The following is a 24,184-nucleotide window of genomic DNA, read 5'->3' as shown; positions in this document are numbered from 1 at the left end:
CATTGAAATAGCTAAGTAACGTTGAAATAGAGTTTTACAAAGTCCTCAGATTAAGTGTTAATGATCACAGACAATACAAAATTATAAGTTATAATATTATAAACGTTAATCTAATGAATGCATTTATATATACACACATTTACAATGTAAATGCATATATATTAAAAACAATTAAAATGAAATTAAAAAATATTCCTAAGCCACACAGACAAACTTTTACAAAGGTTTAGAGTCCTTAGGCTATGTCATTTGCTGAGTAATTATTACAATATTTTACTAGTAGCTTTCCCATATGTGTAAGAAATTCACTCGCACAAAACAATTTTTGTTAGAGGTATGGCTTTGGATTATTTCATTCTTACCCCTTCAGTTGATTTTAACTATTTTATCTACGTGTTTGCAATAGTGTTTAATTTAATGTTCATTCAATTTTATTCATGTTATGATTGAATGAAAAAGCACTGTTGCAGTTATTGACGAATTACATATATTAATACTAATTATTAAATGCATCTGTTAAGTAACCAATTGATGTATCTTTTGCAAAATCTTGAATGTTTAAGTTGTCAATAATATTTCTGAACTATATACTACAATGCTACGTTTACACGCCGACAGTTTAGAGAAGAGAGCTAGAGATTATAGCTGAGTATCACCGTGTAAACGGTTGTGAGAGCAGGTATCTCGTTGACTCTAATATCTAAATAGAGAGTCTAAATAGAGCGGCCTTGAAAACTGCTCTCGCCGTGTAAACACCCTGAACAGAGAACTCGCATATACTGTCAGCTCTCATTATAGCTACTCTAAATTAGGCAGCTAAGCTGAACTTTTTCATTAACTCTCGCGACTGCTGCGTACGAGATTATAAAAGCTTGCGCATAACTCTTGAAATACAGATCTAAAGTAATAATCATGCTACGTTTGCACGGCGACAGTTCAGAGCGAAGTTCTGAAGAATCAGGAGAGCTCTCTAACGGAGTGTTTACACGGTGACAGAATATAACTTCTCTAAACCCATTAGCGAGCTCTCATGAGATTTATATAATTCTAAACTCTAAGTTACTCTCCGGACCGTTTACATGGTGCAGACAGTTTAGAGTGAGAGAAAGTGTTGAGAGAGAGCATTTAGAGAAGTTCGTGCGTTTTTATGACATCATCACCCATCTAACTTCTGAGCAGTGTGTGAGCAGTTGTGTAACCTGACCGCGCATAGCACTTGCGTTACTAACATTGTTGGGTGAGTCATTATTTATTTATTCGTATAGAATACTATATTTGCACGAAGGACGGAGTTGATAGTCTTGATCAAAAATGTGCAAATTATAGCTCAAGTCGACACACATGTGATTTACATTCTATGAATCAGAGATGCATGAAAATAGTGCCAATGGTAAGAGAAACTCAAAAAGTTTAGCTGTGTTAACATTGTTTCCCTACTTGATAACACGCCTCATAATAGTGCATATAAACAATTTTGTTCATATGAATAATATACCCGGCCCCGGAACAATTTTTCCCTTGAAATTATTCAAATCTACTTTACAGGAAGCTTTACCTGAAAGACTAGATTTGCATAATATATACGTCACTGTGTACGTTAACAGAAAACCACAATTTCAAGTCACACAGAGATTGTGTGCACTCGATGTGGGTCTCTGGCGTTTCGTCAGCCCACGCGAGTTGTGTGGATATAAAGGGAAAAGTTGAGACGGTGTCGGGTGGAGTTCCCGGGTAGCTCAGTTGGTAAGAGCGCTGGTACATTCAACCAGAGTTCCCGGGATCGATACCCGGCCCAGGAACAATTTTTCCCTTGAAATTATTCAAATCTGCTTTACAGGGAGCTTTACCTGAAAGACTAGATTTGCATAAAATTTGTTCACAGTTGAGGCGAAATGGCTGCTATAGACGACAGAAGAGCTTAATTTTCATGTGAGCCAGTCGGTTATTAATGTGCAAAAGCATTACCGAACAAAAGTTTGGTGCAGATCCACCCAGTGGGCCTAAAATCCGTAAATGGTACACAGATTTAAAGGCACGATTCTTCGCAAGCGGTTGCGACTCCATCCATACCTACTACAGTTGCTGCAAGCCCTAATACCAGAGGACAAAGTGCTACGAAGAAATTTTTGCACAAGTATGTAGACTTTAATTGAAAACGATGATGAATTTATTCGTTCCGTGTTGTTTCCTGACGACGTCACTTTTCAACTTCCTGGTAAGGTGAACAGACATAACCTCAGAATCTGAAGATCGGAAAATCCGCGTACCTACGTGGAACTTGACTATAGGCTTGATGTGTGCCGTGTTACTAACGGGGGGGGGGGGGGGGGAAGGACACATTTAACATCTTTAAGTCAAGAAACTAAACGTTTGGAGTTTCTCTTTCCGTTGGTACTATTTTCATGCACCTCAGATTCATAGCACGTAAATTACATGTGTTCGAAACCTGAAAGGTATTTTGTAGGAACCCTGTATAAATACAATTTTCAGGCTTCCTGATGAAAGAAAGGCAACGGATGCAGCTGAAGAAGTGATTCTTGAAAAGAAGAAAAAGAGAAAAAGAAGAAGAAGATGTGCTTTGTGCCCCCCAAAATTAAAGAGGAAAAAAAAAATTCTTGCTACAAGGTCCAAAGTCCAATTTAACTCCAACGTTAAAAAAAAAAAAGTGTGCAGAATTTGCGATGAAAACGAATAATTGCGTTTAAGCTCCTCAAAAGAGACAGAGTGTTCAAAGAAAAAAAAAACAATTTTTCACATAACATTGTTCATCTTCTTTCATTATATTGTGTTTATAATGGTTCTACTAATACAGTGTAATAGTTGTGCCTATTTCGTTTTGTTAAATTATAACTATATTCTTGTTAACAGATACCGGTACAGACTCCACTGTACCAGTTATGTGATTTGTTTATAATGTACTAGGTGAGCGTTATTATTATTATTATTATTATGCATTATCAATAGTAGTAAAGGAATATAGAAAATATTCCACATCAAATGAATGGTGATAATTGCACATAATAATAATAATAATAATAATAATAATAATAATAATAATAATAATAATAATAAAATAGTGATATTATTATTATTATTATTATTATTATTATTATTATTATTATTATTATTATTATTATTACAGTTCGCACTTACTGGAGGTTATGGAGTTTTCGCTGTACCTCCTCCGGCAAATAAATAAGCAAGAATAAAACCCACAACATAATTAACAACTAAAACAATGGACCTTGCTAAAATTACGGCCAAATTACAATAAATTAACAAAACTAAAAGCCAAATTCAGACGCTTCAACAGTCTGAGCTAATTTTGACAATGCCTGATTTCTCAAGGTGCTTATTCTTGTAATTCTTGTTAAACACAGTCCACAAACAATTTTCCAATTCATATGCTTCAATCAATCTTCGTGTCTTCGACACTTCATTGTTTTTGGCAGTCATTTATACTGCTTCTGTCGCGAGAGTTTATGAAAAAGTTCAACTGAGTTGAATAATTTAGAGTAGCTATAAAGAGAGTTGAGAGCATATGCGAGTTCTCTGTCCAGGGTGTTTACACGGCGAGAGCAGTTTTCAAGGCCGTTCTATTTAGTCTCTCTAATATCTAATTAGAGTCAACGAGATACCTACTCTCAAGACCGTTTACACGGTGATATAGCTGGAACGGAATCTGGTGAAGCTTGACCTTGACGGAGAAACCAGTTCTACGTACGGTTAAGAGTGGAGGGGGTAACGCTTGTTCACTCTTGCTTGCATCTCGTCGCATAACATCGGTCGGTAGTCGATCCCACACCACAATACTGTTCTCTCCCTCCAAGTTTCACCAGGTTCCGCACGAGCTATACTCAGGTATAATCTCTAGCCCTCTCTTCTCTAAACTCTCGCCGTGTAAATGTACAGACGCAATTCCGCCGCTCAGAGCGCTGTTCGGTTCTAGATATTTGTAGCAGAACACTTATTGTCATTGACATTTGGGGCTTTTAAAGGACTCATTAAATGCTCCGTACAATATTTTATGGTCAATAGACGTAAGTTCAAAACTTCTACGTATCAATTATATTAAAATAAATGGTTGTCATTTTTTATATGAAAAGATATTACATATTATAAACTCAGGCACAACCTTCCTGTTGTTTAATTCATACACCATACCTTTTCGAACATAATGAAAGAAACTTAATACATTTTACATGAGCAATGTAGTCTACTATTTTCATATGTTTATTTATTATTATTATTATTCATAATTTATTCTGTTAAGAACAATAAAATAATGTGTTTAGAGTATAAACCTGTTGCTAGGAAGCGTAATGTGACCAACAGTCTTTCCTTTATACTAATGACAATCCTCATAGTTGTGCCTTTTCTGCCAATTACAGGTCCGATGTGTAAGCTCCATGCGTGTTCCGGCGAGATATCCAGGGTTTTTCCCACGTATATCTATTTCCCCTCTGCCTTCAATTCAGAATAATTGCACACTACAGCGGCCGAAAAACGTTGTGTTTCTGCCATAGTTGTAAACGCACTGACCAGCCTGTTCTTTTCTATATGCTCGCAACATTTTCTCTCACTCTAAACTGTCTGCACCATGTAAACGATCCGGAGAGTAACTTAGAGTTTAGAGTTATATAAATCTCATGAGAGCTCGCTAATGGGTTTAGAGAAGCTATATTATGTCACCGTGTAAACACTCCGTTAGAGAGCTCTCCTGATACTTTAGATCTTCTCTCGCTCTAAACTGTCGCCGTGTAAACCTAGCATAAGACATCAAAAGAATTTGCAATAGATTTGGGATCCTCTACTTCATAATCATTGGTTTTAATGAAAAAATATTTTCTTTCTTAGGATACCTACAAGTTTAACTTTAATAATATTCTGAATAGCTTTAATTGCATTATCTGAATTTTGTACTTTTCTATTCAAATGTATTCTATTTCCCCCTTTCATAATTTTTTTATCAATTACACTGTACTTCTTGTAGTATTTAAGAACATGAGGATAATTACATTGCAACTCATTACATATAGATTCTTCTTTTTAATACATGAGATTTTGAAGTCCCTGCGTTACCTACATGTTTTTACTTTTGAATTTTTTCACAACATTGAGTGGAGAACATCCACTGAAATGATTATGATATTAAGTGAAAAATTCAATACATTTACTCTTAATATCAGTAGTACCAGTATCATATATGTTCTTCCAAGATTCATTTTGTAGACATAAATGTAAATAATCACCAGTTACAGCATTTACGATCCTTTCTTAGTTTTTAAATTAATATTTTGAAATTGTTCAGTGACATTGGAAACACTTAGGATTTGTTTATCATGTTCAGACAAGCCATTGATTATAGGTTCTGTCGAATAGGAATTCAGTCTAATTTTGTGTACAAAACATTTATCAATGGCTGTGCTACTTCATCTTCTTTGCTGTGGGAAAATGACTCTGCGACCAAGGTTTCCAGTTTCAAGGAGTGAATTTAATTTACTTTTACGGAAAAGTTCCGAGAGATAATCTATGTTTATGTCACTACAGGTCACAAATTCCATATGAGATTTCTAAAGTCTTTTCTTTACAAATTCAATGTTGGCTATAAATATTAATAAATAGTGTAAGAAATATGAATGATTGTAGTTAGAAGTCTGATTTACATTATAAAAAGCAAGAAGTTACATTCCTCCGCAAGATTCGATATTTCGATGATGGTTTTGTCTCCAACGCACAACCACGGACCTATTCAATGCTTATGTTAATAACCTACAATTTAGCTGTAGCAATGTGGTGTTATAACTTGGGGTTTGTTTACTTAATGTAATTAGATTTAATTTGATTAGTTTCGCAACAATTGGACTTCCTGTTATATTCTGTTATTTAAATATTTAAGTTAGAGTTGATTTATTAACTCTTACTGTGCAAGATGCCCCTTATTTCAATAATTCTATATCACGTTACATAGTCATTGTCTACATTAAAGTATTATCGTCATCCCTCATTTCTCATCGTAATGGCGAACAGACGTGACATGAGACAGCGAGTTATAGTTCTAGTTGAGGCTGGATATGGGGCTAGATCTGCTGTCCGTTTGGTCGGTGTTCCTGGAAGTACAGCCGCGAGGTGGGTTCATCGTTACCAATATTCAGGGAAGGTCGAAAATCGCCCTATTCCTGGGCGTCCGCGGATTTCTTCATTGGAAGAGGATGCTCTCTTATTCGAGACAGTTCGACAGGACCCCTTTCGGACTGCTAACGAAGTAAGAGCAGCATCTAACTTTCCCGGTTCTTCACAGACTGTGATCAGTAGGTTGTGGAACGGCGGTATTAGGAGCCGGAGGGCTGCGCAAATGGAAATATTGGGGGAAGCACAAGCTGTCGACCGTCTTGCCTTCGCTACCAATCGAGTGGATTTCGATTGGAGAAATGTAATTTTCTCCGACGAAACAACCATCTCGAGTGATTACAAAGGTCCTGTCCGTGTCTATCATGAGGATGGTCTCCGACATGATCACCGCTATGTGCACCGACGTGAAAGATCGGGGCGCTTTAGCATATCGTGTTGGGGGTGGATGTCTTACGCTGGATGGATGGTCTTGCCTACTAAAGATCAACAGGACATTTTCTTACAAAGATTAATTTCTGCTAAAGAAGTTAAACATCACCCAACTAAAAATAAAGAGCAGGTAAAGAATAAAACATTCAAGAGTGGAAGTATGCTGTCAATCATTCATCAGTTTGTTTACTATACCAACTGAGGGGGTTAATCGCGTTCTTATCAACAGGACATTTTCTTACAAAGATTAATTTCTGCTAAAGAACTTAAACATCACCGACCTCAAAATAAAGAGCAAGTAAAGAATAAAACATTCAAGAGTGGAAGTATGCCGTCAATCATTCATCAGTTTGTTTACTATACCAACTGAGGGGGTTAATCGCGTTCTTAACTTGCTTGTGAAGGGCGAAATCCCACATGACAGAAGAGGGAAAGGCCAAAAAGGAAATGTGTCAGGAGAAGTTACTAAAGTAATGCGACATAGTGAGTCATTTTCTAAAAAAGGAATTCATTATGCCAGTGAAAATATTTAGTACTTATTGTACACTGAACTTACGCTAATGTCTGATTACTGTATGACTTATTCAGGACAAAATATCCTACATCTATGGTCAAATAGGAATATCTTATATTTGGAAGGCCACAGGCTTATCTTGTGAAGATAAAATCGAAGACCTGCTGCAACCAATACACCTGCTAAGGTACGGTGTGCCAAAAAAATTCTATCATGCATTACAGGAGATTCAAAGAATCGCAAGAAACAAAAAGATTTTGGACCTTTGTTTTGATTATATGGAAAATATACAACTGCCAGACAAGACGTCTTCTACTTACGCCAGCTTACTGTCTCTGTATTCTGCATCCATAATCTAAAAAATTGGCAATCGTATTCTCTTCATCTACCGCGAAGGCAATGGGAAAAAGAAAAACAATCCAAACGAAGTGTATACTTTTTTATCCAGTATTTTAAGGCATATGTTGGTGAAAAAGTAAAAGAGTTATTGCTTTTCATAGACAATTTTCCTGGAAAAAACAGGTACCAACCGTTTGTTAGACTCAACATTTGATTTGATCGAATTGAACAACACTATCCGTGGACAGTAACAGGATATTCGGAGTTATAAAGGCTATACTCTGTGTACGAACTGATAGGGTTTTGTAATGAATTTGATTTGTGGAGCAGATATAATGGATTTTAAACACATATTTATCTTTAACAACAATCCACTAAGAGTATCCCTCGAAGTGAGCAAAGACACTCCAGGGACAGTGGTATGCAGGGAGTTCATCAGTGGTCTTGTGAAACACTACCTCTCAGGTTATTTCGAAACATGACTCATTCGCTTCCAAATATTAAAGTTTACTTAAGTGATGTGTCAATGGATGAGAGAGAGACGAAAGACATTAATCAATGTGTGCAGTATGTTTCTGAAAAATTTCAGCAACTTTTTTGGAATGAAATTTTGAGGTGGCACATTACTGGATGAAATATTTAGACTGAATATGAGCTACAGAATAGTGAGTGAATGCTTTCTAAATGTAATATATCATATTTCTGTTTGTTCACAGTTAGGCCAGTTCATTTCATATGGTATTGCCGAACATAATAACGATAATTTTGTAAAAAAAAAAAAAACATAAAATATTGACATTTATGTTGATTGGAAGAACCTATATCCACAAAGTTTAAACAATTATACTTAAATAATTATTCGTAATTGCATGTGTATATGCTTCATAATATGTGTGAACAAGATAATATCGTATTTTGTGAGCACATAATTTGTGAAGCAAAAATAAACATAATTTGAGAGTAATTCTTTTTCTTTCAGTTTTCCCAAATTTTACTTTTTGTCATACAGGCTAGATTGTTTTATAAATCAGCCATTCATATATACTGGCACAAGCGCGCGCGCACACACACGCGCACACGCGCACACACACACTCACACACACACACACACACACACGAGATTCGAGGGTTCACTTGCCCGAACGAGACTATAGCTTTATTCAGAAGTATGAGGGCTGTGCCTACTCTAAATGTCTTTGCGCTTTTCCCACCATGCATCGCGGAGAATAAAGAAGACTCCAAGTATAATTTGCAGGCCTATCCTCAAACTTCATATCCACCTATACCCTATACTTTCCTTTTCGCAAGACAACGGACATTGATTCCAGAGCTAGAACGGCAAAACTATTAATATATAATGGGTGAACAAACTGTAATGTGGCATATTGGCAAAACATTATCACAAGAAACAAACACAACACAAGCACATCACACTAACACACAAGAATAAAAACACATAGAAGACTGCATTTCCTTTCAGGAAATTAAAATACAACATTGCATATAGAACACAAAACACACCACAAAAACATCTCAACACACAAATATAACAAATATAACCTAACAGAAGTTAACAAATTAATATGCTATAGTTGTAACAACTACTACATCAGAAAAACTAGGAGATCATTCAAAACACGATACATAAGGAACACTTCATAGCCAATTAAATCATACAACACTTTCACCTACGCAACCACAACTACAGCAACAAAGAAACAGATACGGAAATTCTACATACTGAACCGAAATGCCAAAAACTAAACACACTAGAACAACCATATAGAGATACAAAAACCCATACACAACACATTCTCAACACAAGTGATAAACTAGTGTTAAAAGTGTGCAATCAAGTTGTATCTTCTAGAAATCATGGACGAATATCTCCAAATGTTTTTGCAGCATTACTATACCAGTACATAAGTACAGACGTATTTCATTTCTGACAGTGATTGACGAATGAGTTTCAAGTGGCGTATCTTGGTCGTGGGCATCTCAGTACTAAAAAGCAAAACAAAATTTATCTGGTCGCTTTCATTCCAATACTTGGGTCACTGTTGCCTAAGAGTTCAGACATTTATCTCACAGATTAGTACAGTTTGCTACTCTCTTCCCCCTATCCACGAACTGTAACATTGCACAGAGGCAGAGATATAATACGAGATCTGTACAGAGTAAACCAACAAGCAGTACAATAGGCCTGCTTAATTCCAGTGACGAAGCTAAAGGTGTAAATATTATGTAGGCTGAAGAAATCTGCTTACCTTGTATCTTTTTACAAAGCAGATGTTTATCGGCTTTTCTATCAAAATGTTTTGTGAAGAGACCCCACAAGAAGTTGATGATCACTCATTTCCACCCCTAACAGAGTACATGAAAAACAATATAACTTAATTGTCTCAGAGCACTCTGTTAGCCAAGGATATTTATTATAGGCTACCATGAAAATTGAAAATTTCTATTTCGTCTTCCTCCATCCGCTATTTTAATATGTAAATGTGGTGTCGATCTCTTATATTTGTAAGCACATTTTGTTTCATACATCCAACTAGAAAACTGTTTCTCTTTTAATTCTACAAATAATGACCTCAACATTCTCTCAGTATGAGCCATTTTACGCCAAATTAATATGTAAAACACGCACGCATGCACTTTTGATCAACCTAAACTCAACAACGCAGCGCTTTAGAGAACACCAATACAGCACGACGTAATATTGTGACCGAAGACTAGTCTCCTTTCGTATGGAGATGTAGCGAGTCAAGGTCGTAGCCATGCCTTTAGAGCAGTGGTCGTCAGCACTCGCTGAAATGGGTAAGAAGTGTATCGCAATATGCACCGTCGTGAAGAAGGAAGAGGGAGGAAGAATACCCACCAGCAGCCACGGATGCACGCCAGTGCAATGTCTTATCTGCGGGTAAGAAACGCTAGTCCAAGGGTGCACTGTGCTGATGATCGCCGCTTCAGAGGCTTTAAACCACAAGCCTCGCGACTCGCACTGCCCTCTCCATACTGGAATGACTGCCAGCAGTAAACTTAATACATGGAAAAATCGGAGTGCAACCAAGTGTTACGATACATCGTTATTAGACATTAATAACTAAATTTTTTTAGGTAGGCTAAGCCTCAAAAGCCTCTTAAGTGCTTCATCACCGCTCAATTCACTATCGAGTAATTTAAATCATACAAAAAAAAAAAACCGCGTTCCACACAACCTGCAGCACTCTCACAACATGATCACAGTTAGTTTATTTCAGTAAAATTATTCACCCACTAAGACTGAAATAAGAGATTCTCTTTCATTTTCCCAAAATTAAACTTATTACAGTACTATGCATCTAATTTCGAACGTCTGACATACAGGGTGATTGACGAGGATTTACCGCCACTTACGGAGCTTATTTCCGAAGACATTCTGAGCAAAAAATGTCACATAAACATGTGTCCCAATCTCATTACTTTCAGACTTATACTAATTTGTCGACCTGGTTGGCGAGTTGGTATAGCGCTGGCCTTCTATGCCCAAGGTTGCGGGTTCGATCCCGGGCCAGGTCGATGGCATTTAAGTGTGCTTAAATGCGACAGGCTCATGTCAGTAGATTTACTGGCATGTAAAAGAACTCCTGCGGGACAAAATTCCGGCACATCCGGCGACGCTGATATAACCTCTGCAGTTGCGAGCGTCGTTAAATAAAACATAACATTTTTTTTTACTGATTTGAAGTTGTTAGCAAAATACTTTTTTTTTTTTAAAGGGTAAAAAAAATATTACAAATAAAGAATGAACTGATCAGAAGTAAGTATATTTCTTTATCTGGCTAGTGTTCTGAAGCTAAAAATGTGATGTTAATTGCTTTGTACAGATTTTGTTTTCCAATTTCTAACTAAAAATTGCATTATTCTTACACACTTATCACAAAAATTGTTACAAATCATACGACTTTAGGAACTTGATTCCTTATAGTTTAATTATGTATCCTAATGTACAGTCTTGATGAATTTACAAGAGTAGCGCGATTTGTAACAACTGTGTAATAAATGTGTAAGATAAATTTAATTTTGTAGTTAAAAATTGAAAAAAAAAATACATAAATAAATAAAATTCTGTAGGAAGCAACTATGGAATTCACAACACATTTTCAGCTTCAGAATACTAGCTAATTAAAGAAATGATACTCCTGAATAGTTCATTCTTTATCTGTAATATTCTTATATCCTTAAAACTAAAGAATAATGGTATTTTACAACTTCAAAATAATGTAACTCTGAAAATATTGAGATTAGGACATATGTTTATATGACATTTTTACTCAGAATATCTTCGGAAATAAGCTCCGCAAGTGACGGTAAATCCTCGTGAATCACCCTGTATATACCTCCAACATATCTCATGCAATATTAATTTCATACACCATTTATTTTCATTTTACTATAAAAATATGAGTTGTAATTTTGTTTGTTTCTTTAGACGACGTCAAAACAATTTACACACTTTTTTCCGAACTCAAATTGAAACAGTCTTCGAGAAAGGCGGGTCTTCCCATACATTTATAGTGCGCCCGTTATTCTGAACAGCATGCATCTTGAAAGTATGCACATGCAAATGTATCACACTTCAGTACTTACACCAAAATACAAAACCCATAAAATTCCCAATAAAACAATGAGAATAAGGTAATTAACTAAAATGCTTTGGGCTTCTTTGCTGTCTACAGCCATGTCAAACACAGATACACAGATGTGCTTCCTTCTCAAGCCACAGCGCCCAACTGCCAGAACTCCGTAGTTAGTTTCAAGTGCCTTATAACACACTAGTGTTACTTATAGCAGACAACCAAACACACATCAGATATATTTATGACTTCCTACACGCTCCGGGACTGTGCAGCTAAAAAGATTGGGTTCAAACATCGTTTATACGAAAGCGGTATGTGTAGGTCTACTATGCCATCTATGAAAGTATTAGTATTAATTACAAGAGCGATGTCATATATCGCAAACTGCATTAAAAGATAAGTATAAAGCGATAACATGTAAATATCTACCAGAAATAGAACTTGAGTTTACAAAATGTACACACAACTCAGAATAGAGAGAGGCAAGAGATTGAGTAATATTTCTACCTTGAACACATTCTGGCCACCCAAACTACCGCCATCTCTCTTCCAGGCCACTATGACTTAACAATGTAACTAAGTAAAACAGTATAAATCGTAAAATCAATAGCACATTACTTTAATATTGCCTTTTCAAGGTCAATAACTGTCAGTGGGCAGAAAACAGAAATGCTGGATAACGAAAAAAAAAACTTATAAATTCATACATAATGTGTAATGTGTCAAATTATAAACAGGCTACTGTGCCAGCACATCAATCATTATTATTATTATTATTATTATTATTATTATTAATATTATTGCTATTATTATAGTTTCATAAGCAGGCTAAGATTTATATTATGTAAGTACAGAAATATACTCATATTTATAGTTTATCTTTATCAATAATCATGTTATCTGCAATACAAATTTATTTTACATGTGGTATGTTTCCATATTTCTGGGTTTAGCATATATTAATATGAAAAATAAATATTATTCCATATTAAGCAATTTTAATGCAATATTCATAACTATCTATAGCTGTTTGGTTAGTTTGTTTTTGGCATTTAGGTACTCTATAGTTCCATCGTAATTTATCGGGGCTCGAACTCAAGCTAACAATGTCACTACCATTAGCATTACACTTGTAGCAAGCTCTAATGCGACCTCCCTTTGTCCCTATATTTTTCTTTTGCAAAACACAACCAGAACTCTTCTTATTTTCAGTGATAGAGTGTATTGCAAAGCAGGTGAAGTTTACAGTTACATACAGAAATACTTTCTGAGAGAGATTTAGAGTACGTGACTGTAACTTCAACAATACCAAACATTCCTTTCAGTGTATTCCAAATCTCAAAGGACCGGTGGACATCAATAACGCCATGCTGCAGTGAAATAGGAATAAAACTGCTGGAAGGTTCAATGACTATCACGATGACTGTATATACTATGCTAGCAAGATTTTGCGACATTTTCATACTGTCATCTCGCTCAAAGAAAAGAAAGCACAAACAATTTATTTCTGGAACCAATAATAATAACTGGTATGTCGACATGTTCGTTCATAAGCCATTAACGTATCTTTCTTACAAACAACACAGCAGAACACAACAGTGGTTGATATCATTCATCAGCTAATTTCCACCCTTTACAAGAATCAATCAGATTCACTGATAGACAATGCTACCATCTCTGCATGCTGGTGGAAGCTCTGCTATAGTGAGTCAGGTAGAGACAGTCATTGACATGATAATCCCAGCATCAACCAGCCCGGTCAGTCAGTATTCCGCTCGTCCCATAAGTGTGTTATCTTCAAAATATCAAAAGAATCTAGATCTATAACTATTGTCAAATTAAAAAATTGTGTCAGTGACTTTAAAAACGAAAGTTTTGCAAGAGATGGAAGTGTTATTCTGCAATACATGTCAATCAAATGTCAACACAAGTAAGAGATTTTTAATTAATCAGCACATTTCTACAGCTAAGCACCACACTGGCAAGGAAAGAAATACCGGATCACATCAAACTTTCATGTTGTAACTGACCAGCACCAGCAAACAACTTGAATACAACACTGATCTTTGCCATGATCTCATCAGATCGCATATAGTCAACAGTCCAGCATTCTGGCAGTTTCTAAAGAAATATAAAACACACAGCATTCCACATCAGTCAACCTTATCAAAAAACTATAGAGAAGAGGTTTATCGAGAAACTCTGGAGAAGATAAGAACTGAGATTAGCGAAAACTCCATTTGGGTGTCAATTGATTCAAAAGGATAATGTAAAGGCAATGTTGTTGAACAATGAGACTGCTTACAACCTATACTGTTGATTAGTGAATTAATGGAAAAATGCAATCACGAAACTGTGGTGAAACTTTTTAATGATGCTATGGGTATTCTGTGACCTGATTGCATAAAGTATGACCAGGTTTTGCTATTTGTGACTGATGCTGCTTCAAACATGATCAAAGCAGTGGAGATCCACTTTACATTTTCTGCAAATGCTTTTCATTGTATGTTGGAACAATAAGAGTAAGTTTCCCTAAGGTGGCTAAATTAATTTCCAGTGGAAAGAAAATTGTTCTCATCTCATCTTCTTCTTGACTAAATATTTTGTCTGGACACATGTAATATTTACCTCACCAAAACTAACAATGACTTAAGTCTTAACATTACAACTAAGTAATGCTGCTTAAGAGTGAATGGCTCATGTTGTTCTGGACAGCTAAAAGCCGTGGTCTCCAGGGAATAATTTGCATAAAAAGGGATACAGTGTCTGTAATTTCCAGTGTACACTTGGCACAATGAATAGCTGGGGGATGTAACAGTCACACAAGGTCACACAATCTTTACCTCCCAGTGTAGTTGGCTACAGGCTGCAGCATGTTTACATTCTCCAGATATCCACTGCACTGTCTGTATGATGTCTGGCAAACAAATCTGACAATCCTGATAATGTTTTTCTCACTGCTCTGTTCTCTGGCAGACTTCATAATAACACTCCACATAAATAAAACTTAACCAATGAGTCCTAATAAAGCAGTGTTGCAGCATAATTCCTGCACTAACCATCTTGAAGATTTGACTTCGAACTTTGTATTAATTTTGTTTGCATACCATCAAGATTTTCTATGAGCATAGGCATCACGATCGGTGGGGGGGGGGGGAGAGAAGGGAATTCGTTCAGTGGCGCAGGTGCCTTTAGTATGAAGGGAGGCTGCAAGCATAAATATTACGTATGAGTTCCGTTCTGCAAGATTTGTAGGTTGAAAATTTGTTTATGACCTTATTGTTGAAGTTCGGTACGTTATACACCAAAGCCTTTTCCACTTATAGCATTGCTAATGCAGACAATCTTCCTTCCACCATGGTACTTCAGAGGTATGTTTTATCCTCTTCATTGCTAATTTCGAGAGCACTTTCTATTATTATTACTGTTGAATAACAACTTTCTCGCTCACTTGTTTTTGAAAGAGTTACAGCTACATGAAGTTTCACAACTTCAGACAATGAAGAATACATGTTGTTTGAGATAAAAAACTGAAGCTGCTGAATGACATCTGATAACATTCTGAATTCTTTTTTAGAATACAGAATAGACAGTTAAGTATGTAACATCTCTTCATCAAAAACAGGAAACAGTTTTTAATGTTACTACAGACCAGGGGCGGCTCTACAATAAGAACTGCAGAGCTGCAGAACCGCCATTTACATAGGCCTGTAAAACTGCAAATGTGGAAGTGCTTTCATGTAATCTAGTTTATTGTTTCATTTATATTTTCATTTCATTCTTCTTCGATTCGAAATTTTACTGTCTGTAGGAGCCTTGAACTGCTCGAGAATTTTATCTGTAGTGTACTTTTTGGATCTGTGATCGGCAGTTCCTGGAGCTTCAAGTAAGGCAGTCGACAGCAGGAAACTGGTTTCCTTCACTGTCCCATAAAGCTACATTAGAGCTGCAACTGAAGCAGCTCTCTCCGAATATACAAAAAGAACCGCCAACACCGCCATTTCTTTATGACCTGCATGAGGAGAACATATAGGCATATGGACTTATTGTATATCATTACAGTTCCAGTGTGTTAGGGTAGACCAGAGTAATTGTAAACAGGGGGTAACTGTAAACAAATGCAATGAGAAATACAAAACTGTCAATATAAACATTTTAATTTGGGGAATATTTAAATTAACATGTTGCCTAACCTACAAAGCAGTTTGTAGAAGTAACTGCTTAGTTGTGAACGAATGTTTTGTAAGAGTCTACAAAAATAGTTGAGAAAGAATTTTGCTTCACGATTTTTGGCATTGTAAGTAAACTTACAGTGCTATTTTTTAAGAATATGTTGTTTTTATGAGTAATGTATAGTAACTAACATTTATTACAATGGTTTTGAGATCTCCCATAACCTCGATTCACTAAATTATGACGTGTTTTCATTTGCCCCATAGTTTTAATTGCTTGGGGGTAAATGTAAACATGTTTTACTATGGTTACATTTTGTACTTTTCAGTAATCAAAATGCCAAGAAATTATATTAGAAAGAGACCCCCATACAACTGCACTGTAGAGGATTTAGAGAGGGTTGTCACAGATGTGACAAATAGTAACAACAGTTATCGTGAAGCTCAGGAGAGGTACTGAGTTCCTATATCCGTCATATATCATACATTAAAGGGACGAAATGTACCAGTGATCAAAATTGGAGTGGAAGGAGTACAGCTCTTTCTTCTGAAACAGAACAAAAAATGTTCAGTGTCTGATAGCCCATGCGAAAATTGGTGTTTACAATTACCCCCTCTCAAAGGGGTAAATGTAAAGAGGTGGGGGTTAAAGTAAACTAGCAATTACAATATGAAAAAGTCAAGCATTATTTTAAACCTATTTTCAGGGAAAAGAAAGTTCTATAAATAACAAAATGTTACCATTACTGAGGATTGTGTAATGCTGAAATATATTTTAAATCAGTGAAAAGCGTTTACAATTACCCTGGTCTACAATATAGTACTGTGGGTGGTGATGTGTTTCGTCAATGTTTCTAAGAAAATATTTTATATTAGAAATGAATGAAATCAAAACCTGATTGACCAACCCTTTTTGAAATTAAAAGAGAAATTAAGATGTCCTACACCAAATTCAAATATTGAATTTTCTGGAAAAAGTCGAGAAAAATTATATAATAGTAATTTTAATACCGAAATGAATAATGGAAACAATTGGTTTTTTCTGTGGTTATGAAAATCTTTTCTCCCCACCCGTGTCTTCTATTTGGAGGAGAAAATACATGGTCAAAGACCGGAGTGAAGGCTTTAGTTAATTTGGCTTAAAAAAAATAGAAAAGCATGAAAATTCGAAAACTCATTTCAAGTCAGATTTATCAGTGCTAGAGATATTAAAATATTATAACACAGCTTGATTCTGCATATTGGACTAACATTCAGAAACAAGATGAAAATGTTTCTAAGAATATATGTGTTCTATCTAAAATAATTAACTGTGTAAAATTATGTGGCACATTTGAATTAGTGGTGCGAGGACTTGCTGAATCAGAAATTTAAACAAACCATGGTATATTTTGGGGTTGGACTCATTTTACTCCACATTTAGATTAAACTTTCAATCATTATTTATAGGACTCGACACAATTCAAATCAATTCAAAATGAATTCCTGCATAGTAATACAATTATCAAGCTCGTTATCTTGCAATAATGGCCAACTAAACAAAGGACACTGATACAAAATCACAATGAGAGAGAGGGGGGGAGAGGGGGAGGGGGAGAGGGTGGGAGGGGGAGAGAGAGAGTGTGTGTGTGTGTGTGTGTGTGTGTGTGTGTGTGCGCGTGTATGTGTGTGCGTATGTGTGTGATGCGTTTTTTAATATGCAATAGTTGTAACCACTTCTCCATGACACATGACACTCTAAAGAAAATTAAATGCAGAACAAAATAAATATGGGAAATGCCTGTTATTATTCAGTTGAGAAGCTTTAATCATCTAGTATGCTTTCAAAAACTTAAAGTTAGAATTTATAAATCATGTATATTACTGGTTTTTCTGTAGGGCTGTGAAACTTGGACTCTTACTTTGAGAGGAACAGAGGTTAAGGGTGCTCGAGAATTAATGCTTAGGAAATTATTTGGGGTTATAAGGGATGAAGTTACAGGAGACTGGAGAAAGTTACACAATGTAGAACTGCTCTCATTTTATTCTTCACCTAAATAATTAGAAACATTAAATCCGGATGTCTGAGATGGGCAGGGCATGTACCACATATGAGTGAATCCAGAAATGTGTATAGAGTTTTAGTTGGGAGACCTGAGGGAAAAAACCTTTCGGGAGGCCAAGGCATAGATGAGAGGATAACATTAAAATGGATTTGAGGGAGATGGGATAACATGCTAGGGACTGCAACTAATCTTGCTGAGAATAGGGACTAATCGCGGGCAATGAACCTCCAGATTCTGTAAAAGCCTTTTGTAAGTAAAAGAAATTACAAGACATGAGAGAAATTCACTCTTCAGAAAGGAAAGTTTCTATCTTCACAGATAGTAAAATACCAACAGATACAATTAACTACAATTTTAAGCACTATCCAGTAATAAACAGAATCAGCTTGAAATACAATAATGGACAGTTCATTTCACATAGGTCAAGGCTCACATCGGGATATATGGAAATCAAATGGCAGACAAATTAGCAAAGGGGGCAGCTCTAGACCTGGAAGGAGAAATAGTGTATTCAATGAAACCAGAACAGAAAATAGTATGTGAAGGAAAAGAAAAAAGTACAATGAAATACCATCAGTGGGCAAACTGCAGAAAAGGATCATACTTCCCAATCATTAGAGGGTGGCTGCAAGTCAAGCTACAATTCACTGCAATGATAACAAGCCTTATCTTGACCTTTGTGGGGCAGAAGAACAAACCACACAACACACAATATACAGTAGCGTGCAAATTAATCCGAACAATGTAATTACTTATGCAAAAACACTCAAACGGGATAAAAAAAGAATCTAAGACATATCTCAGTAATCTATGTGGCCTCCCTTGTTCCTAATAACAGCTCTGAGACGATTTGGCATGGATTCCACTAATTTCCCACAAATATTCTTCATTACTTCATCGCGAAACCATACACCAATGAGGGCAGAAATCATCTTCTCCTTTGTAGAACAATCCATTTTTTGCATTCTTCTTTTGCAAATTGACCACAAGTTCTCAATGGGGTTGAGTCGGGTGAGTTGCCTGGCCAGGGGAGTACCTGAATATTCTTCTTGTTGAAGAATTCTGTAGTTTTTCGAGACATATGGCATGGTGCCAGGTCTTGTTGGAACACACCTCTGCCATCCGGAAATGATTTTTGCAGCTGGGGTACGATTCTGGTTTCCAATAAGTGAATATATTTGTCAGAATTCATCATTCCCTTGATAGGTATTAATGCTCCAGGCCCTTCATGTGTAAAACAACCCCAAAACATTACTTTAGTGGGGTATTTGGGTGCTTGTTGGAGATGAGCTGCTGTTACTTTTTCGGATCCTTTCCATATGTAAGAAACACGGTGGCCATGGACCTCGAAATGAGACTCATCAGAAAAAAGTACATTCTTCCAGTCATTCACTGTCCAGTTTTGATGTAATTTTGCCCACATTAAGCGTTTTTTGCACATAACAGGGGTTAGCAGTTGCTTCTTAATAGGCTTACGAGCCCTTCGTCCAGCTTCCAAAAGCCTATGCCGCACTGTTGTGACGTGAATATTCGCCCCAGTGGTAGCCATTAACTTGCGAGTTAAGTCGACAGCAGTTAGTCTAGGATTTAATTTACTTTTCCTGACAATTAAACGATCATCTGCAGGTGAAGTCTTCCTTTTCCGGCCACAGTTTCCTTTTTTCTGGGGTGTGATGTATCCAGTCTCCCTGTATCGTTTAATGATCGAATTAACAGTAGCCAAACGGATGTGACATTCTGCAGCAATTTGCCTCTGTGTCATAGAAGAATGCTCTGCTAATGTTATAATTTTAGACCGATTTCGTGGAGTTGTATTCATTTGTGAAGACGACAGAATGTACACAGGATTGCAGTATTAAGTCTTCAACACAACTGAAATGCTTATAAGTACAAAACGACAGGAAAAATGTCACATATTATAAAAAAAATAACGACAGACCTTCAACAACGGAATTACACGTACTACAGATGTCAATTAAAGTGGTATGAGCAGCTGTGAGGCCAACAATGAGAGAAAATGTAAAAATATGTCGTGATCGGATTAATTTGCATGCTACTGTATAATTACAACGAAGTACGACTGCAAAGAGATAAACTAAAGACTGTTCTAAGACAAACAAGTGGCTTATGGCCCCCTAGTGAGAAAGAACTGGTTTGAAAATATGGAAAACTGTTTGCACAGTTTGTCGCAACTATAAAATTTGATGCACTGTAAATATGAAAATAACTTATGTCAATACTAGATATGATGTGCGTGCGTGCGTGTGTGTGTGTGAACTAAGATTTTTGTAAATAGTGGCAAATACCATATTCATATTTTTAATATACCACAGATAATTGTGGTCAAAATAACAAAATATAAGTAGATTTAGACCTTAAATATCATCCCAGATCACATATCATCGGCTTAGAGTGTAAATCCGTTAACTAAAAAAAAAGTAATTTTACAGGGGAAAGAAAGAACTGACTAAAAATTAACACAAACTTTAGGAGCAAATCCAAAGTATAGGTGATACATATTTTAATTCTATTCATTAATATATAAAAAAGAAATGCTACAATATAATGTGTTCTTATTTATATTCGTTTTTGTAATTTAGCAGGTTTTTGCAGCTAGGAATTTTTTTAAGTAAGGAGTTACGGGGTTTTCAAGAAAATTGAGCAAATTAATGAAAACTTTCTATTATTTCAAACGAATGATTTAACATATTATCAGCTGTAAAAATAAATAATTTACATACATCTAACTTTTCTTTGACATTCTTTCAATCTTTCCTTAAAAAAACTTCTATCCCAGACATATTTAATAAAATTGAAAGGGAAATAAAATGGTAAGTAAACAATCTCTTTTATTATTATGGAACACTCTTTCTTAAAAATCAACTGAAAATTTTCTTCTTTCCTACTCTTAATTCTTAAAATATTCACAATGAAAAATATTAATTACATAAAAGTAAGAAAGTCAAAATAAAACATTTTCTAATGAATAATAGGTAAGTTATCTAATTTGTTAACTCTAAATTCTTTTCAGTCTCCATTTAGTTAAATTATGAGGTAGTTGGTCATAATACTGGCCGTTATCATCTGGTAAAGTATTCTTTAAATACTGCAAATTTTCAAACTTTTTGCATTGATCTCTTTTCTGTTTTGGTACAGATTTTGTAAGTCTGTAAAGAAAAAGGGAACCACTCATGTCAATTTTCTCTGCTGTATTATTTTCTATCATCTGGGAAACTCAATTTGAATAATTTGTCACCATTTGGAGTGTAGCGAAGAGCTCTTATGTCAGTAATCTGAGAATCGCCTCCACTATGACAAGGGCAAATGCTCTTATAAAATTTAAGCTCATCGAATTTTTTAAAGAATTCATGAAGGGGGTCCGGAAAGGTCCTATCTTAGCAATGTTAAATATGCACATATATAATTTTCTTTTTCTCAGAGACTGTTAGGATTATAGTTTTGAAAATAATATGGGTTGTATAATGTACCTTTCTGATTGCTTTAACACAGGGATTTTTTTAAATATTAATTATTTTCAAAATTAAATTTTTTTTCAAAAAGTAGACATTTTTACAACATTTTTCAATGCTTGTAAGACCCTAACTTCTTTGAAATGCAAAAAATAAAAGAAATCCCGTATTAAAATATGCTCAGGGCCTCAATAATTCTATCCTCTATGTTTGAACCAATTCAGACAAGTAGATCCTGAGAAAAAGAAAATTTTATATGAAAAATTTACAATTTACGGGAAACCGGCTTCAAAGTTTGTCAATGCATTCCAGCACCATATGATGGGTTGTCAGCATCCTCCTCATCTTCATCTTGCAGTTTTCTTTTTGCTGCTCTTCTATGTTGTCTTGCCCTTGACTCAATGTCTTTTACAGCTTTTTCTGAAGCCCTCAGTCTCTCCTTGTCCAAAATAAGTAGAGATTTTATTGTGAAAAATCCAACATTTGTCAACAACCTTTTCAGAACCTCACACCTAGCAATATTTCCATCATTAAATGTTGCCACAGCATCATATACTCCAAAATGCAATGTATTAATGGAAACAAACACTGTCTTTGGTATCCTTGTCCAGATGACACTGTTGATGGACTCGTTGGGATTTTGGGTCCGGCTGTGAAGACATTTCTTCAGTAGTTGAATATCTGATAGATCCCTGAATACATCTTTTATTACTTCTACAATTGCATGAGGTAAGGGTCGTTTGTGTGTAAACTGTTCACCAGTGGCTTTAGCCTTGTTATATTTACACCATGAGTTTCTTCCTTCAGGACATAGTCCATGATTAGGCTTATCGTCTGAAGAGGAGATGTGAAACAAAACTGCCCATACTGCTTTCCTCATGTTTTCTGCACTGTTCACATTTTGTCTAATTGCCATGCCATAATAATTTTGAATTTGATCAATAACAGCCTCAGTAAGTCTGTTCTTGCCATCTAAACTCTTGCCATCTTGTAGTTTTTTGCCTTTATAAGATGTTTTCAGTCGCCGCAGTCTTGTGCCCATACGTTTTTGCACATGGCCTATACATTCCAGTTTAGTTATGGGTACATTTTCTCCATATGGCTTCAGTTCATTGATTGCTTTGTACGCCTTCGAGTCACCATCTCCTAAATAATTTATGTATCTCACCTTGTCACAAGGTTCAGACTGTTGAAATATTTTGACGACTCCTGTGACTTCCATGCCACCACCATTTCCACTGTAGTTTGCTGTACAATTTTCAGAATGTTCTTTTTTATTTGTACATCTACAATATTTAGACATGACAGCAACACCTATAACCTTGCCAGTATCTACAGTTGTGGCAGTGACTACACCATTCATAGAAGTATGGCCTCTCTTTTGCCAGCTACCATCGAGGGCAACTGAAAGATCTCTTATGTTGTTATTTTCAACTACAGCCTCTTCAGTAGCATTCTTCATGGACTCTATGGCTACATCCTCAGCAATGTTTCCAATAAATTCATTATATTTTCCAAACTTCTGAGGTGGAGGTGGAAGATTCATTATACCACAAAGTGCAGAAGAAGCTGCTGCACCTTTACCTATTGCCCTCAGTGCATACACCAGGCGCACATTGATATCATAAAATTTAGATTTTTGGACTAGGCCTATCTTCATTGTGACGTTCATATGAACTGCAAAATATCTTACTAAATTCACAGTTATCACAATACAGTCTGAAGAGTGTTGCTAATCCAACTGTTCGGTCAGCTTCCAGTTTTAGACCATTTTTACCACATTCTTTACATTGGGTGTAATTTAAAAACACATCACACAATATATTCAAATTAAAAATATGATTTACATCAGTTTCACTACATTCTTCCTCATAGACACTGTATCCTTCTAAGCCTTTCAACTTCTTCTGACTACTGCTAGGTGGAGGAGCAAATTGATTGTTATTTATGCTGGAACACTCTCCATGTGAGCCTACCACTTGTCTTTGTGTAGGTATCCCCACATTTTTTCGCTTTTTGAACACTTTCAGTTTACTATAAACCATGATAAAATAACCACAAATTATAACTTCACTATAAAATACACTGAAAACAAGAGCGCAGAATTTCAGACAGATTTCTTCTCGAAACAACTTTCTTACACGTAAATACGATTTCAAACCGAAACAAACAATCAAATGAAGAACAGACAGCGATAAGCGACATCTATACAGGTTAACCAATGCATAAATATCTCTCTTTAAGAAATAAATTACCTCCAAGGCGCGAAATATGAACATACAAAATTTTATTGTGTGAACTGTCAAACCATTATGGCCACGCCCCACCATGTCTTTTATAAACAATGATATAAACAATTTATGAGCACAGTAATATATGTGTATCATATATCATTGGAAAGGGGAAATTTTGTAGATTATGAATAAAGAAAAACCAAAAAATTGAAAATTTGAAGATTTCCACC

General features: G+C 35.7%; 1 protein-coding gene across 2 annotated transcripts in view; it reads right to left on the bottom strand.

Annotated features, from left to right (window-relative positions):
* LOC138707383 (ligand of Numb protein X 2-like) overlaps positions 1-24,184 on the bottom strand; it is a 474,351-nt gene that overhangs the window by 431,558 nt on the left and 18,609 nt on the right. The window contains exon 1 of one of the 2 annotated variants that reach the window (XM_069836720.1): positions 12,044-12,197. The exons of the other annotated variant lie outside the window; for it this stretch is intronic. The gene's annotated coding sequence lies outside the window, so the exon portion shown is untranslated. Of the gene's footprint in view, positions 1-12,043; positions 12,198-24,184 lie in introns of those variants that run through there. 2 annotated transcript variants of the gene reach the window in all.

Source organism: Periplaneta americana, chromosome 10 (genome assembly GCF_040183065.1).
Source record: "Periplaneta americana isolate PAMFEO1 chromosome 10, P.americana_PAMFEO1_priV1, whole genome shotgun sequence".
Lineage (NCBI taxonomy): Eukaryota > Metazoa > Arthropoda > Insecta > Blattodea > Blattidae > Periplaneta > Periplaneta americana.
This window is presented reverse-complemented; position numbering and strand designations above follow the sequence as displayed.